The sequence below is a fragment of the Leopardus geoffroyi genome, chromosome C3 (genome assembly GCF_018350155.1).
Source record: "Leopardus geoffroyi isolate Oge1 chromosome C3, O.geoffroyi_Oge1_pat1.0, whole genome shotgun sequence".
NCBI lineage: Eukaryota > Metazoa > Chordata > Mammalia > Carnivora > Felidae > Leopardus > Leopardus geoffroyi.
Window position 1 is genome coordinate 139,080,210 of NC_059338.1, and position 17,226 is coordinate 139,097,435.

The 17,226-nt window shown below is 37.0% G+C and overlaps 1 pseudogene; it reads right to left on the reverse strand.

Annotated features, from left to right (window-relative positions):
* Positions 1–528: 528 nt before the first annotated feature.
* The window catches only part of LOC123586646, a 42,430-nt pseudogene continuing 25,732 nt past the window's right edge, over positions 529–17,226 (reverse strand).

The window sequence follows — 17,226 nt, forward strand, 5'->3', positions numbered from 1 at the left end:
TTGAAATAAGGGAAGTGATCTAAAATATTTCAAAAACTATTTTCAATATAATTGGTTGAATTAGTATCTAAATCTGCTAACTCATCTAATATACATCATTATAATGACATTTACTTGTCTCTATTTAGCTAGCAATTTCCTTCCCAACTTATGGGGGATGAGGCTGCACTATAGGAGTTAGGAGGTTGGGATCTAGAATCAGACAAGCTTGGGAGAATTTCTGTTCTAGTATTGACTAGCTGGGCAGTCTTGAGTGAACTGCTGCTTTCCTCTGTGCCTCAGTATCCACATCTATAAGAAGATGATAGGAATGGTAGTTCTTGCCTTGGGATATTGCGGGGACTGAATGAGGTGACTCAAACCTCGATGTAATAAGCATTCAGTAAGTGTCACTGAGTCTGACTTTGGTATTTGCTGCATGCTCTGATTCCCAACAGTTCATAAATAAGTTACCTTGCATATCTCACAGGTTGAGCTGGGGGAGCAAGCAAAATAGCCATAGCCTCTGAACGAAGGAGCAGGGCAGCTTCACACTGGGCAGGCGCACAGGAGGACACGATCTGCCTCTTGCTTCAGCTGCTGCCAACTCTCCCCAGCTGTGCGTACAGATGGGGCTCCTCTCTCCTGCAGTGACGGGGCTCACATTGGCACAGGCTGGATTGCTTGTTGCTGCATGTACTCCTCTTGCTGAAGTTGCTGGGCCAGCTCCAAGTCGCTAAGGCCCAACAAGCCAGGTGGCCGCTCCCACTTTTTGCTTCCCGCCAACTTGCTCAGGGAATGACTTAAGTTCAAGTCAGAGTCACAAAAGCAGCTGTCACCAGCCGCATTGTGCAACTTTCGCACACTACTTGCTCCTCCTATGCAAAGTCCTGGTCTGTGACCATTCGGTACAAGCGACTTTCATGTTTAGTCAAAGTTTAGAAAGAGACACTAAGTTCACTTTCCTGGGCAGCTGCCATTGGCTCACAGAGACTATTGTAAGTCCTCGCTGTGTCTCAGCGGTCTCCAGGAACTCTCCGCAATCAGGCTTTCTGTTAGGAGGTTGGTATCGCTGGCAGGTGAAGATCTTCTCTACCAGCTGGTTATAACGCACTTTCCAAACTGCACTCGCAGCCTCAGAAGTCCGGGGATCAACAAGCTAGCCGTGGTATAGATATGCCTAGCAAGTCAAAGGTCCTGCACTCCGATGCACTCCGATGCACTCAAAATCTGAGACTCCTGTGAATCACACATTGCCATCCAGACCTGTGGCCGGTTTAGGCAGCATTGTCACTGCACTGTCCACACTCTGCTGAAAATAAAGCTGAAGTCCCTCTGATTTTTGGGGATTGGTGGATTGGAGACCATCTCCAGGATGAGCTAGTGGAGCTCATTTTATATAAAGATAGTATCTTTACCAACGATTGTTGTTTTGGGTTTTATTGGCCCTTACGATGTGCTCAAAGAGTTCTTTTAAAGTAATGCTTTCAATGACTTTTTAAATAATCGTCTAAAAAATGTTGTGCGTTCATATAACTTATTTTGATTTCTAGCCTCATTATCTTTCACATTACCTTTAAAGTATAGTGAAGTGAAAATATTTAACATTTGAGAGAGAGAGAAAATAGAGAATATTTCATCTTCTGCTATAGAAACTAAAATACATGTGTGTATATTTATGTATGTGTGTTTGTCTAAACACATACATATAGACATATACACGTGGGTTGTATATACATATATGCACATGCATACAGACATATACACATTTATGTATATGCATACATATGTATGCATGTATATATGTGTGTAAGTAAATTAACGTTATAGGCATATTTTATGCTGCGTGAAATAGAGGTTTTCCCTTATATTTTAACAATGGAAATGTATAAATTTTAAAATGGTAAAATATAAAAAGACAAAATGACTTACTTAAAAGTAATTATTATCTTGGACAATAATTTTATCTTCTTCTGACAACTAACACTAAAAGACTTCAAATCTGGGATGCCAGGGTTGCTCAGTCAGTTAGCAGTTAAGCATCTGACTCTTGATTTTGGCTCAGATCATGATCTGAGGTTTGTGACTTTGAGCCCTGTGTTGGGCTCTGTACTGACAGCACAGAGCCTGCTGGGGACTCTCTCTTCCTCTCTCTCTCTCTCTCTCAAAATAAATAAATAAACATTAAAAAAAGACTTCAAATCCATCTCGATGTCACGTAAGTTATATATGTGACTAACATATTCTGTGTTTCTCCTGAAAGAAAAATGAAAGAATCTCTACATAATCTGATACTAACTTCATAATGGGCTCAAGTGAAGGAAATGTGAGAATTGGCAATTCTGAATTTCATTGTTATGAAGTTTGCTTACTCTTCTCAGCCCCATATAGTTAAATTTCACTATTGAATGTTACAAAGAATTTTGATTAGAATAATTGAAATGACTTTTTTCTATAAAAATATTGTCGACAATTTTTAATCACCTTCGACAAAAATTATTCACAAATGTGCATCAGACCATCATCAGCAGAATTTCAGTAAAGACAAAAAAAAAAAAAAACCTCTGTGTGTGTGTGGGGGGGGGGGTGTGGGTCTATGAGTGTTTTAATCCATTAGAAGATTTAGTCTGGTCTGCCTGACATAAGGGTGATAGGTTTCTATCTCTTAGTCTAATTAACACCTTTAATCTTTTTTAATGGTTAGGCATTCTCTCTTTGGTTTTGAGGCATGCTAGAGATAAAAGCACGGGAGGCTGGAGGTTAATCCTTCCTGTACTTTATTTCTTAATTTCTGCCACAGGGATTCCCTTTCTATCATGGCTATTTATTCAGGAACCCTGATGATATGCTTTGAGTAAGAGACAACAGATAGTTGGTTTAGAACTATCATTCAATATTCCTTAGATATCAAATTACAGGGGCTGTAATTAAGAGCTGTTACATGAACACAACTCCAATTTCTTATATGTCTTTTTTATTATTATGTCTCAGAAATGAATCAAATTAGTGCTTTTAGAATTGATATTGAAACCAGATAGCACCATACCTTGGATTATTCCAGCAAAAAGGTAACAACGGTGGCAAACACTCCTCAGATTTAGTTAATTAAGGATGTTATAGATAGATACTAACATATCGATGATGATTTGCTTTTTCTCACTAAAATGAAGAGTGTTGAATTTCCTAGTATTGATAATAGAAATCTAGTAACTCAAATTTGGCAATCAGTACATAATAGAGATTTGACTTGTCATTTTAGAATTAGGATTTTTTAGGGTTATATCTTAAGTTTTTTTTTTAAGCTTATTTATTTATTTTGAGAGAGACAGAGAAAGAGAGAGTGAGCGGGAGAAGGGTAGAGAGAGGGGGAAAGAGAGAATCCCCAACAGGCTCCGTGCTATCAACACAGATCCTGATGCAGGGCTCAAACCCACAAACCATGAGATCATGACCTGAGCTGAAACCAAGAGTCTGTTGGATGCTTAACCAGCTGAGCCACCCAGGCTCCCCTGTGATTAATATGTCTTACATAAGGTAATGTTTTGACCATTTGCCTCAGAAGCCTTAACATCTTTTCAAGACAAACTTTTTTTCAGAGTTTTTGAAAATATACTGAGATTTTATTTGTAAAAATGCATTCCTCTTCAAAATATTCCATTTGGAATTTTAGGCAAACTATAGATTTTTAAATATTTTCAAATTAATAAAAATCTCTTCAATAGAGTTATATGACTTGCGATTTCAGCTAAAATATTATATACTTGATATATATACTTATATATCTTTAACAAATTTTGCTGTAATTGAACCAATATGTCATCTCTTCAGAACTGTAACTGAGGAAGAGTTTTTGAAAATGGACCATTTCTTGAAAAAAAAAAGAATTAAAATATTCTCAATTTGACTAGAATTATTAATGTAATATTCCTGTATCACACACACACAGATTCTAAAGATCTTTAAATAAATTTAGGTAGAAAAAGCCAGGAGTCAAGGAGTGCTAATTAAATATTTAAAAATGGGACAAATTCCCTGGCTAACGTACAAATATAGGAAAATTATAAATTAAAGCACTTTCAGAATTCTCGATTATGAGCTATTTAGAATGTTTGGTAAAATATATGTGTGGAATACATTTGCAAAGAAAAGTATAATGACCAGCTCTACCCTTACTTCCTGCTATGGGCAATGTGTTTATATTATGCATATATGACTATATAAGGTACAATATATTGATCTAAAAGAGATTTACTTTCTTTCCATAACATTCTCTTTAGTGATTTGTGAGGGAAGAAAAGAATGATGAGTTATATAAGAGTGGTCTAATGAATTTGTGCATTACCTGCTTTGTGTCTTCATAAATGTAACTTGCCCAGTACAAATAGATGATTAGTATTCATTCTAAATTTTCTTTACATTTTTTCGGACTAGCAACTTATGTGCTTATTGAGGAAAATCTAAGTACAAAATGAATTTTTTTTTTGTCCTGTCTCCTCTCCTGCCATTCTACTTACTAGTTACTTGTTCTTGACCAGAATAATAATTGACCTAGAGTAACTGTTGAATTCCACATCTTTAACTGACAAATGAAGATAATGTCTGCTTTAAATATTGTGTTGTGTGTACACTAAATATAATGTTTTTCAAGGTCCTAGTATACAGACTGCACTTAACAAATATTAAGGATGCCTTCTCATTTGAGAGATTTCCTATCTTTTAAGTAGCTTCGTTCATATCACATAACCTAGTTTGATAGTTAAATGGATATAATATGGCACCTTTTGCAAAGCCAGAAAACCGTGATTTAAATAAGTATTACCTTTCCCAGGGAAGATTGCCTTTGTTCTCCTTTTTACTTACCTTCATTATTTTTATTTATTTCCTTTTTAAGTTTATTTATTTATATTGAGACAGAGAGAGAGAGAATGCCCATGTGCACATATGAGTGGGGAGCGGGGGTAGTGTCAGAGAGAGGGAGAAAGAGAATCCCAAGCAGGATGCACACTGTCAGTCCAGAGCCCCAGGTGGGGTTCAAATTCATGAACCATGATATCATGACCTGAACTGGAGTTGGATACTTAACCAACTGAGCTGCCCAGGTGCCCCCTCATTAGTTTTTATTTTTATTTTTAGGTGTCTGAACCAAACGCTTTGCTATCTTTCCAGCTTCTTTTCCTTTTTTTTTTTTTTTTTTTTTTATAAATCATTGTCTCATAGCACTATAGCAAGTTAATCTGCAATAGAAAACAGAAACCACAGCACATGTTAAGTCTGCAGGGAGATTAGATAGTGCAGTTGGATGTGTTGTAGTGATGTGGGTCACCCACAAGAATAAACCTTTGTGCTCTACCCCTCACTGTCCTGTCAGGAGCTAAAAGACCTAGCCCCTGGCTTTGTTTCCCTTTGGAGGTTTCCCTTTGGAGGCCATCTTCATGGGAATGGTCACACACATGCAGGAAGGTCCCATTGTTGGGGTTTAATGCTTTGCTCTCCAGTCTTAAAATTCTTGAGAATTTTATCTGTACATTTACAGCTTGTAAGTGAAGTGATATGGGACATTGGAGCATATGGCCAGAACTTAGAGCCTGGCTCACACACTCTGCTCCTCCTCAGGATGGGTTCTCAGGCCAGCTCCCAACTCCTTGTCCTCTGCTTCCTCAGGCCCTGGGCCCTCCTCCTGCCCCTCTCCCATGACTGCTGTTGCCCTCTGCCTGGGGCAGCCACTCATATAAGACTCTCATTTCTCTTTCTTGCTTTGAGCTCCATGGGGCCTGGGCAAGGACTTGGGGTGGGTTGGGATAAAGGGTGCCCACCGATGTTTCAGGGCAGGCAATGGCAGCAGCATCCCTGCTCCAGTAGGTGACTCAGTGGTGTTGATCCTGCCACTCATGGTCCAGGGTCCAGGGGCACAGTGTGTACAGATGTAGGAGTTCCAATCTCTAAGGATGCCGGTAGGTCCTGTCTATGTTGGGTATCAGTGGTGAGAAGGGGAGGTTGACTTCCCTGTGCAGTCAGGTCTGCAGGTCTGTCAGATGGCTTTAGGTAGGCATCCTGGAAGTGGTGGCTTGCATGCCTATCAGGTTCAGGTGGGGTCCCTGGGCTCCTGCAAGGATCTGTACTTTGTGGGTGAGTATTTCTATGGCAAATGAGTGTGACATTAAATAGCAAATAAAAGCAACGTGAGAGGTCAAAAAAGAAACCACAGAGAAAGGGACACGTTTTATATTTTATTACCTTTAATGATATATATATATATATATATATATATATATATTTTTTTTTTTTTTTTTTTTTTTTTTTGAACAAGAGATTTTCATTTTTCACCGAGCTGAAATTACATAATAGGTCCTACCTTTTGGTTTGTTCTCTGAATCTTCCATTCACCTTCCCTCCCTGTTCTCTCTTTCAACCCAACGGGTTACTTTGAATCCTAGCCAGAGAGAGCTAATCTGCTGAGGGTCATGTGCAGCTACATTGCCCTGTGACTTTGCATGCCCTAATGGTGCCTGAGTATTTGTTCCCTAAGAAACAGTGCCTTGAGTCAAATGCTAACTCCAAAATTTATAGTAGTAGTTCTAAGGGGTCCTTAAAAGTGTATTGGAAATATTCACGCATATTCCTACCTTTGACCTTACGATGCTAATTCTTAATGTTTGTCATTTATTGTTTTTTACATTTAATCAATATTTCTTGATTGCTTACTAAACACCATGCACTCTGCCAAGTACTGGGGATACATTCATTTATGCAACAGCTATTTATTGAATGTTTACTAGACTCTGAGCTCTATTCTAGAGATTAAGGATACAGTGGTAAACACGAGAACCAAGACATTGGTTCTTGTGGAGTTTATATTTTAGTGGAATGAGAAGCAGTAGACAGACAATAAACAACTAAATAAATAATGTCCAACTTTTATAAAGTTTAGCAATATTTAGAGATTCCTGAATTGTTTGAATTTTTAAATTACTTTTATAGACGTGCACACACACACACACACACACTTGTTCTTTTAGTTACTAGAAAATATAGATTGATTTTTCTAGCATGAGGAATTACTTTTTCTATGTATCCTGTATTATCAATAGCCAATGGAAGTTAGTGATAGATATAACCAATAAGTCCCATGTGTCTCAAGGAACACAGGTTAAGGAAGACAAAAAAGTTGAGCAAATTATGAAAAAAAAACATAGGTATTAGGCAAAGAATTTTTGACATTAGTTTGTAGATCATATAAGACACTAAAAATCTGGGGGAGACATGGTTGGGAATGAGACTTCTTAAGAAATTAACATAGTGGTAATCTATTTGGTGGCTTGGCTCACATAAAAAGTAAAGGTGAGGGATCAGTTATGATGCCATTGAAACTACACAATTGTTAAGTGACAAAAGTTTGAATTAGGACGAGGACATTTGGATTAGACATAAAATGTGGGTTGATGTGTTTTGGGATGGGTGCTATGGAAGACAGAAGAATAAAAAATGATTGACATTTTGGGGCGCCTGGGTGGCGCAGTCGGTTAAGCGTCCGACTTCAGCCAGGTCACGATCTCGCGGTCCGGGAGTTCGAGCCCCGCGTCGGGCTCTGGGCTGACGGCTCGGAGCCTGGAGCCTGTTTCCGATTCTGTGTCTCCCTCTCTCTCTGCCCCTCCCCCGTTCATGCTCTGTCTCTCTCTGTCCCAAAAATAAATAAACGTTGAAAAAAAATTAAAAAAAAATGACTGACATTTTGACCCTCAGTGATAAAGAGAAGAGTGGAAACTTTCACAGAATCAAAGATAGATGATGAACTTAAAACAACAACAACAACAACAACTAACTAAAAACCAGTGTGTACCCCTGGCATCCCACCACCCAATGTTGTTAAAAGCTGGAACCTACCATTTTCCCTCTTCACTAGCTCCTTGACTGTGTCAACTCAAAATTTGACAATGTGGTTGACAGTCCCATTTGCCCTAAGAGGCCAAATAGCATTCACTGTCATTGCAAATAACAGCATTTCCTCAGTGAAGGTTGAACTAAATTACTTTAACAGGGCTAAATTAAAAATCAAACATGTTGATGCATTTAATGTGAGGCACAGAGGACACAAAAGATCATCAAAAATGAGTGACAGTATTGATTGTCATAAACAACCCTTCATGGAATAAAATAGATTCAGTGCTGACCCCTTGAAATGCAGTTACCCTATTTCTAGTATATTTACTCATGGGTTATATAGTTTAGGAGAATTATTTCTTTTTTGGCCATACTTTACTTTTAATGTGTTACCTTAACCTTTCTTTTCTTACCACAATCTATTTTTCTCTTAAATGAGGATAGTGGTGATAATAATAATTTCATATTAAAGTTTAGAATTATATGAAAGCCTTTCATTCTTTTACATTAAATGTATAAAATAGGTGAAATGTATCTAATTATACTGGCTTCACAGAAAAAAATCTTATGGATTTTAAATATGTTCTGACAAATAACTTGGATATTATGAAGCAGCAACATTTTTATGACTCTGCCCAACTTTTACTTATTTCCATCCATTTTCTAATGGAAGTATGTGCCATACCTCTGCCTTAATATTTCAGAAGTTTGAATTCTGTAAAACAGCACAGGATGGTCTCTTAATTTGGTTGTGTTATAAAATATTGGAAAACATCACGGGATTATCTGAGATTTGTTTAGATTAAATTTTTACAGAAGACCTTCTTAGATTATATCCAACAATTCATTTCTAAGAAAATTGAGATGAAGTTAAAAGAATTTCTGGCAGAAATTCTGGGCATTAATATAATTCATTATTGAAAATTTGGTGGTCTTCTTTCACAAATTTATAAAAAATGTTTTTAATATGTATTATTTATTTTCATAGACAGTTTCACCAACTACTAGAATAACATGTTATCATCATAAGGCTCTAGGTAGAAGAATTTAAGAAAATTCCTACATACAGTGTCAAGCTGTGGAAAGTATTGCTCCAAGAGTTTAAATATGAACAAGTACAACTTGGTTTCATAAATTTGTGATTGATCCAGCCATAGTAGGGTATTATAAGAAGTTAGGAGTATTTTTTTAAATAAATGCCTAAGTCTTTTATGTGTTTAATTACTATAAAATGTGTTAATCATGCTTTCCTACCTAATATCTGAATTGCATTACTGGGTAGGATATGTAGCAGATTAAGAGTTCTTATTTTTTTTCTTACTGTATATTCAAAATGTAATTCAGCCCTGGCATACAACATTGCATGAATCATATCCCCACTCTTTAGCCTAATATCCCAGTAAATCCATAATTGTGCCTCCAGACATTTCTGCCAACCCTACAACAAATATATCCCATCTTTAGTCCATCAATTAATTACTTTACCCAAGTTTTCTCTCTAACACATGGATTTGATTATATCCCTCCTATGCTTCAAAGCTATGTCTATAGAATAAAATTCCTTTTTGTGATATTCAAAGCCCTTCAGAATCTGGCTTTGGCAACCATTTTATTCCCTCAAAAAATAATTACTACACCCTTACTCATGCTGGAAACTGTGTGGCATCAGGGTTTCTGGGGACAGGGGAGGGGAAGACTGGTCTCTGCCCCCATGTAGTACATCGTGAACAAGCAGTTACAATCCAGTATGGTCAGTGCTTTATCCTTGTGCATATGTAAAGATCAGCTCAAATTGGAATGGTGTCCAAGACTTGTTTAATGTTCATCAGAAGGAAAAGAAATGAAAGGATCTTCTGGAAAAGGCAAATCACTTACACAAAATCGCCAAGGCATTACCAAACATAATGTGCTCCAAGAAAGGCAAATAGTTCCATACATACACTGGTGGGTAGGGTTTCAGGAGAGCCTTGGACAGGTAGGATGTTGGAGGGAATGACAAGTAGCTTTCTGTTCAAAGGGATGTTGTCTTTATCAATCTATGGAAGGAATCAGTAAAGGGTTTTTGAAAAGGTACATGAAAGATTGTCTGTGGGGAAATAGAACAAAGGAGAATATACAGAATAAAATGAGGATCTGTGCAGAGGCGAGCAGGTAGTTGATCTAGAAGGTGTCAGCTGATAGGATATAAAGGCAGGGCAGACCAGTGTAATGTAATAAAAGCAGCATTGTCATAATTTCATGATGAGGAGAGGGAAAAGGAGGAATGCAAGATGACCTCTCTGTTTCCAGCTTGTGCAAATGGGTCAATGCTGCTATAACATTCCAAGAAAGAGAATGCAGAACCAGGAGGAAATCTGGATCAAAGTAAGGCAGAGAAGAGATAAAAAGATTGGTTTGGATCCTGTTGAGTCTGAAGTCCCACTGGGGATGTGAGTGGAAATGTTGTACCATATGTTACTGGGTAGAGATGCCTCTAGTTCAGGAGATAATTATGAACTTAACTATTGCTCTGGGAATCATTGGGAAGCAGCTGAATAGGGGCAAAAAGTGGCCAGTGATAGTTCAGAAGCCATATTCAAGACAAATTTTTTTTTCCAGATCCGATTTATAGGTAAATTTGGTGCACCCTTTATTTGCTCCTAATTTTCTCTCCTTTTTCTGTTTATAAAGTCCTCAATGAATTTGCTCACTTTTCCTTTTAGACACATTCTCCACTAGCAAATATATTGCAGCTGCTACATGATGTATCAATGAAGTTTACAGCTATCGGGTTAAAACAAATTGTTAGGATAAGGTTATTATCATAAGGTTATTATTGTAAGATTATTATCATAACTTTCAAAAGTGATAGCATGTTTTTGTCTCTTGTTTAATTAATTAAGAACCCATCTTATGATGACCTTTTCCATTTGAGTTGCAGCATTCATTGAAGGTGTACCAATTTTACAAAACACACCTTCAACACATTGTAGCCCTCAAGTCTTCACTACTTAAAGTGAGAAATTTACTTCAAATGCATATAGTTTTTACTTTGATAATATGCCTGAATTATGGTATGTATTTATTGTTACTATAGATTTATTCTTTGTTCATCCCCTTAATGTCCACTACCACGTATTAGTCTCTATTTGACCCAATTCCACAACTACTTCAGTTCATTTACTTGAACGCCCTAAATCACCCACAGTGTAAAAAGAGAAAACAATTCCAAAGGATTAAGCTAAAGCTGATTTTAAAAAATAGGTAACTATACATCAAATTCTCATTCATAAAATCTAAAACTTTGGTAAATTGCTCTCAGGAGATGTAGACAAAAATGCAAATCTCACTGGCATTCAGTGAAGAGCAACATGAACATTTTTTCTAAAGATAAAATTCTGATAAATATTCTAATATTTTCACAAAGACAACGTCATAAATAATAACATTATAAAAATAGTATCCAAATACAAAGAACCCACAACATAAGATATATAAGTGTAAATAGAGGGAACTGTATTTCTCCTTGTCTAAAACTACCTAATAAATCAGACAAACAAGGAAACACTTCAGTGATTCTTACGTGTGTCCCTTCTTTCAGCCATGAATCAAAATGTTACACAGTAACATTTATCCTTCAGTAAAAGAGCAGTTTTAGGTTTACAGATAAACCAAAGAGAAAGTACAGAAACCTAAAACTGGTGACGGATGTTGAGTTTTAATTCTTTCTTAAGACCTATATAAAGTCTGTTGATTTGTGTGGGCATCCATGTCAAGAAGATTTGAGGCATTGCAGAGCTGTGCCCTTCCTGTGCTCGATTTGCCCATCATAAAGAATACAACTTCTTGAACTCAGTCATCCAGGCTTCCATGGGCTGACACTACCATGGAATTTAGGAGGAAGACAAATGATACCATAGAAGTAAAACCTGAGCTTGAGTCTAAAGAACAATGCAAAGAGAGAAACAACTTATATAGGACCTTTCCCTGCAACATGAGAGCATATCCCCGTATGAGAGAGAGGACTAGACTCAGGGAAATTGGACTAAACTTGTCTCATACACTCACCGTAAATCCTTTATATATGTGATGATTATTTGCCTTTCAGAGTTTATTTTGAATTTTTAGGGAAGAAAAATTATTCTGTGTGATAATGTAATGATGATACATGACATTATTCATTTGTCAAAACCCACAGAATGTACAACACAAAGAGTGAACACTAATGTAAACTCTAGAATTTAGTTAATAATAGTGTGTCAATATTGGCTCATCAATTATAAGAAATGTACCATACTAATGCAAGGTTTTAATAATAGAGAAAAATGTGTGAGGGAGGAGAGAGGCATATTGGAACTCCATACTTTTTGTTCAGTTTATGTGTAAACTGAAAATTGATCTTTTTAAAAAGTCTATTAATTAAAAAAAATCAAATCACTCTCTGTGAGAATACAAACTCAAAAAATTGTAAGGAAGGAAAAAATTACCTAAAATCTTACAACTCAGAGATAACTGCTCTTAAGATTTTCTTCCTATTTAAGTTTATTAATTTTGAGAGAGAAAGAGCATGAGTGGGGCAGAAACAAAAAGAGAAAACCTGAAGAGAAAATCTCTTAGCACAAAGCCCGACTCAGGGCTCGATCTCACCAACCATGATGAGATCATGACCCGAGCTAAAATCAAGAATCTGACACTTCATGGACTGAGCCACCCAGGCGCCCCTTACGATTTTCTGGTCATCATTATTCATTGTCTATTTCTGTCTCTCTGTGTCTCTCTCTCCTTTTCCTTATCCTCTCCCACTCCTTCTCTACCTTTTTCCCTTGTATTTTATTATTTTTCAGAATTCAAGGTAGAAACAGAAAAATACTGCCCCTGCCTGTGTTTTACGCCTGGTTCTGCTTCTAAATAAATGTATGGACTTAGGCAGGTTATCTAACCACTTGTACTTCAGTTACCTCTTTTGTAAAATAGGAACAATTGCAGTTTTTACCTCATTGGATTGTTGAGGGGATTGGACATAATACTTGATAAAAGCTGATCTTGCTGCCTGGGGCATAATGAGTACTTATGCTATTCTCTTACTCCTTCATATTCTTATTCTTAATACAGTGTTATTCCATGTCAATGAGATGGAGTGTGTATCATCGTTTTTAAGGCGGCCAACTCCATCCATTATTTTTTATCAATCCCCTTTTAATGAACACTGAGTTTATTTCCATGGGCACAGGAGCATGGGTGGCCTTTATATTATGCTGTAGTAAATATCCTGATCCATGAATCTTTATTGATTTATTATCTCCTTAGAATAACTTTCTATTCATGGAATTGCTGAACTCCCAATTAATTTTAGGATCAATTACCTTTATGTGGTGTATTTGGCTCTCTGTGAACTTTCACTTACCTGCTTCTCCAGTTTCACCTCTGAGCTGCTGCTTCCATTCCTCCTTCACCTTCCAATCTTACTGAGATAACTTGCAGTTCCTCCAATGCACTATACCCTTTTTTTCTTCTTTGGGCACTTGCATAAATTGCTCCCTTTGTCTAGGACATAGCATGCTTTCTCTTTATCATCTATTTTCTTATGTATATTTCTTACTAGGCTGCAAGCGTCATGAAAACATCTATTTCTGTCTTTACAGGGTATCTCATCTCACTTTTGACACCAACGGAAGTAATGCTTCTGGTGTTCCAGACCAGAAACCCCCTGCTGTCCTGAAATAAATTAAGATCCTGATTTAATTATCCATATAAATGAGATTTTATAAAAATTGGTGTGGTTATGTTGTGTATATCTCACTTACCAGTGTAGCTTCCCATGGCTTATTGAGACTCTGAAAGCAGCACATAGTTTCTGGCCCAGAGTAGGATCTTGGATTTGGGAGGCTCCGTTCCGTAAGAATTTATGCTAATAATCTACATGTTTGTCTTTATATTTACCGCATCAATTTCTCCTGTTCTTGAACCAAAGTCAGCATCAGAAAGACCATGGTGGGGATGGCTTTCAAAACTTTCTGTCTTCCTTTCTCATGTGTATGAGTCCTGAATAATCCCTAGGACTGTGAATATGATGAATTTTATTTTTGTGATGAGCTTGTCTTAAATGCCGCAGTTGACCTTAAAGAGATTATCTGCGTGAGACTTAGCTAATCACAAGTCCTTTAAAAGCCAAGAGTTGTCTCCATCTGGTTGTAGAAGAGGAAGTCAGAGATTGGATGTATAAGGAGTTGACACACCATTACTTACTTAAAGATGGAGAAACCATGTGACAAGGAATTTTGATGATGTCTAGCATCTTAGATCAGCCCCAGACAGCTGGGAGCCAGCAAGAAGACAGAAACTCAGTCCTATAACTGCAAGAACTATATTGTACTAATAACAGAAATGATATTGGGACTGGATTTTTCTTTAAGCCTCCTCCATGAGAACTCAGTTTATCCAACACCTTGATTCTAGCCTTGTGATAACATAAAGCTTAGCCAACAGATTTATACAGTGATAAATGGATGTTGTCTTAAGCTAATAATTTTGTGGTTATTGTGACACACTAGAAAACTAATACAGTGGAGGTGAGGAGCAGGAGTGGAAAAGCAGAATAAGTGCCCAGTTGTCCCTGAAAAATATCTCTGGTTCCTATTTTGAGAATTCTTGAGAGTCCATAAGTATTTGTCCGGTGAATGAACAAGAATCACATCAGAGGGGGACATAATAAAGAAGACACACACTGGGAAAGAACTGTGGCCTGCAGTGGGTGGTACCAAGGCTCTGCACAGCTACAGAACCCCTGATTTCCTCTCAACTGATGATAAATGACAAGGTTCTATTCATGAAGCTGATAATTGGGAGCTCGAGACTTTTAACCTCATTTTTTTTTTTTTTACTTTTAAACTTAATGACTGTTAAAGTTTTCTTTATTGACTAAAAACATTTCTGCAACTGTGTAAAAGATGTGATAGGGACTGGGATGAGGAGAGAAATCCCCTCTCCAGTAGCGTAAGGTATTATCCTGAATACCAATGCATGTTAATGGTAGGGAAAAGACCTCCCCACTGGTAAGGGAGTCCTCACCTAGTAAGAAAGTAAATTAAATTCAAAGATTCAGAAATACTTATTAAATACTATTAGACATATAGCAAAAAAATATGCATATTTGTGTACTTGAGAATACATTTATAACCATAGATTGGAAAGAAAGAACTAAGAGAAATATCTGATGCCTTATACCAGAGGCATGAACTAGCTCACTAAAGACATTATTAAATAGTCAGGGATTTTGTGATCTAGTGGTCAAGCCATTGGTGGCTTGAAATCAGTCTTTTACTTTTTTTCCAGCTCTATCAAGATATAACTGACATATAACATTATGTAAGTTTTAAGGTGTATAATATGATGATAGAAACCAGTCTTGTTGGGAGTAATCAGCAAACACTATAAATCAGGGCTTTTTTGGAAAAAGTTGAGCCGTCAGCACCCTAACACTTCACTGCTTTGTTTCCATATAATGTGCCACGTGCCTTCCATGTGTAACTTAAAATCGAATGATTGTGCATAGGTAATTCAGATGCTAGTAATATGTAGATGGCGTAAGTACATTCTAAAGAAATCTCCAGTCAGAATTAAAATGACCTGAGGATGGAATTAGTGGGGGGGGGGGGGGAACTTCTTGAGGGTATTCGTATGCAGGCAGGACTTCCTGTGTCAGCACTGAGGGAAAGAAAGGGATTTCCAGATAAGTAGAGAGTATTATTCAAATCAGAGATGTGAAAAGAGCAAAAAAATCATAGTGATATGACTGCATGGGTGTATTCATTTCATTTCCTATCACAGCTGTAACAAATTGCCACCAATTGGCTTAAAACAATACGAATTTATTATCTTACTGCTCTGAATGTCATAGTAAAAAAACATGGGTCAGCAGGGTTGCATTCCTTCTGGAGGCTCTAGGGGAGAACTGTTTCCTTGCAACTTTTGCTTCTAGAGGCTGCCCACATTCCTTAGATTGTGGCGCACGTCACTTTGACCTCTGTTCCCTTTGTGGCATCTTTTCTCTGACTCTCCTGCTTCCTTCTTTCACTTAGAAGGACACTTGTGATTACATTGGGCCCAACTGGATAATCCTGGATAATCTCTACATCTCAAGAACTTTAATTTAATCATGTCCGCACAGTCTCTTTTGCCATGTAAAGTAACATATTTAAAGGTTTGGGGATTTAGGCTATGGACATCTATCTTTGAGAGGCTTGTTATTTTGCCTAACACACTGGGTAACACTGGCCAGTTGATTATGGGCCTTACATGGCAGACTGCAGAGATTAGAGATTTATTGATATAGAGCAAGGGAGTGATTTAGTGAAAATAGTATTTTAATAAAATTAATATTGCGACAGCTGGCTCATCAAAACTGGAAACCGTTTCTGTAGTAGATTATTCATAGTAATCTATGTAAGGGTGATTAGAGCGTGCACTAGGGGCTAGCACTATTGTTAGACTTTGGCGTGGATGGATATAAAAAAAGTTATCTGCTTTTTCTAATATATATGTAACAGCTTTTTTGAGACAGAACTCCTATCTCATACACCTAGTGCATTTGAAGTACATCATTCGATGGTTTTTAGTATATTCACAGAATTTTACAACCATCACCAAAACCAACCGTAAAACATTTCATCACCCCTAAATAAACACCTGTTCTCATTAACAGCAGTTTCTCGTTTCTCTCTAATACCTCAGTTGAACACAACTGCTGACCTCTCTGTCTCTACAGATTTGGGCATTTTACAGAAATCATACAATATGTGGTCTTTAGTGACTGATGTCCTTCATTAGGCTTGTTTTTAATGTTCATCCGTCCTGTAGCATGAATCAGTTTTTTGGTCTTTTATTGCCAAGTAATATTCCATGATACAGAGATGCCATATTTATTTATCCACTCATCAGTTGATAGACCTTTGGGTTGTTTCCATTTTTGTGCTAAAATGAGTAATGCTTTTAGGAATGTTTGTGTACAAGTTTTTGCATGGACATATGTTTTCATTTCTCTTGGTATATACCTAAGAGTTGAAATGCTAGGTCTTATGGTGACTATGTTTAGAGGAACATTTTGAGGAACTGCCAGCCTAATTCCCAGAGTTGGATGCAACATTATACATTCCAACCAGCAGTGTATGAGAGTTCCAATGTTTCATTCCCTTGCCAAATTTGTCAAAATATGTCTTTTTAATTTTAGCCATCTTAGTGTGTGTGAATTGGTATCTCATTATGGCCTTGATCTGTATTTTCCTAATGACTAATAGTGTTGAAGGACTATCATTGTGTTTATTTGGTCATTTGTATATCTTCTTTGGAGAAACAGCTATTCAGATCTTTTGCCCATTTCAAAATTGTGGGTTA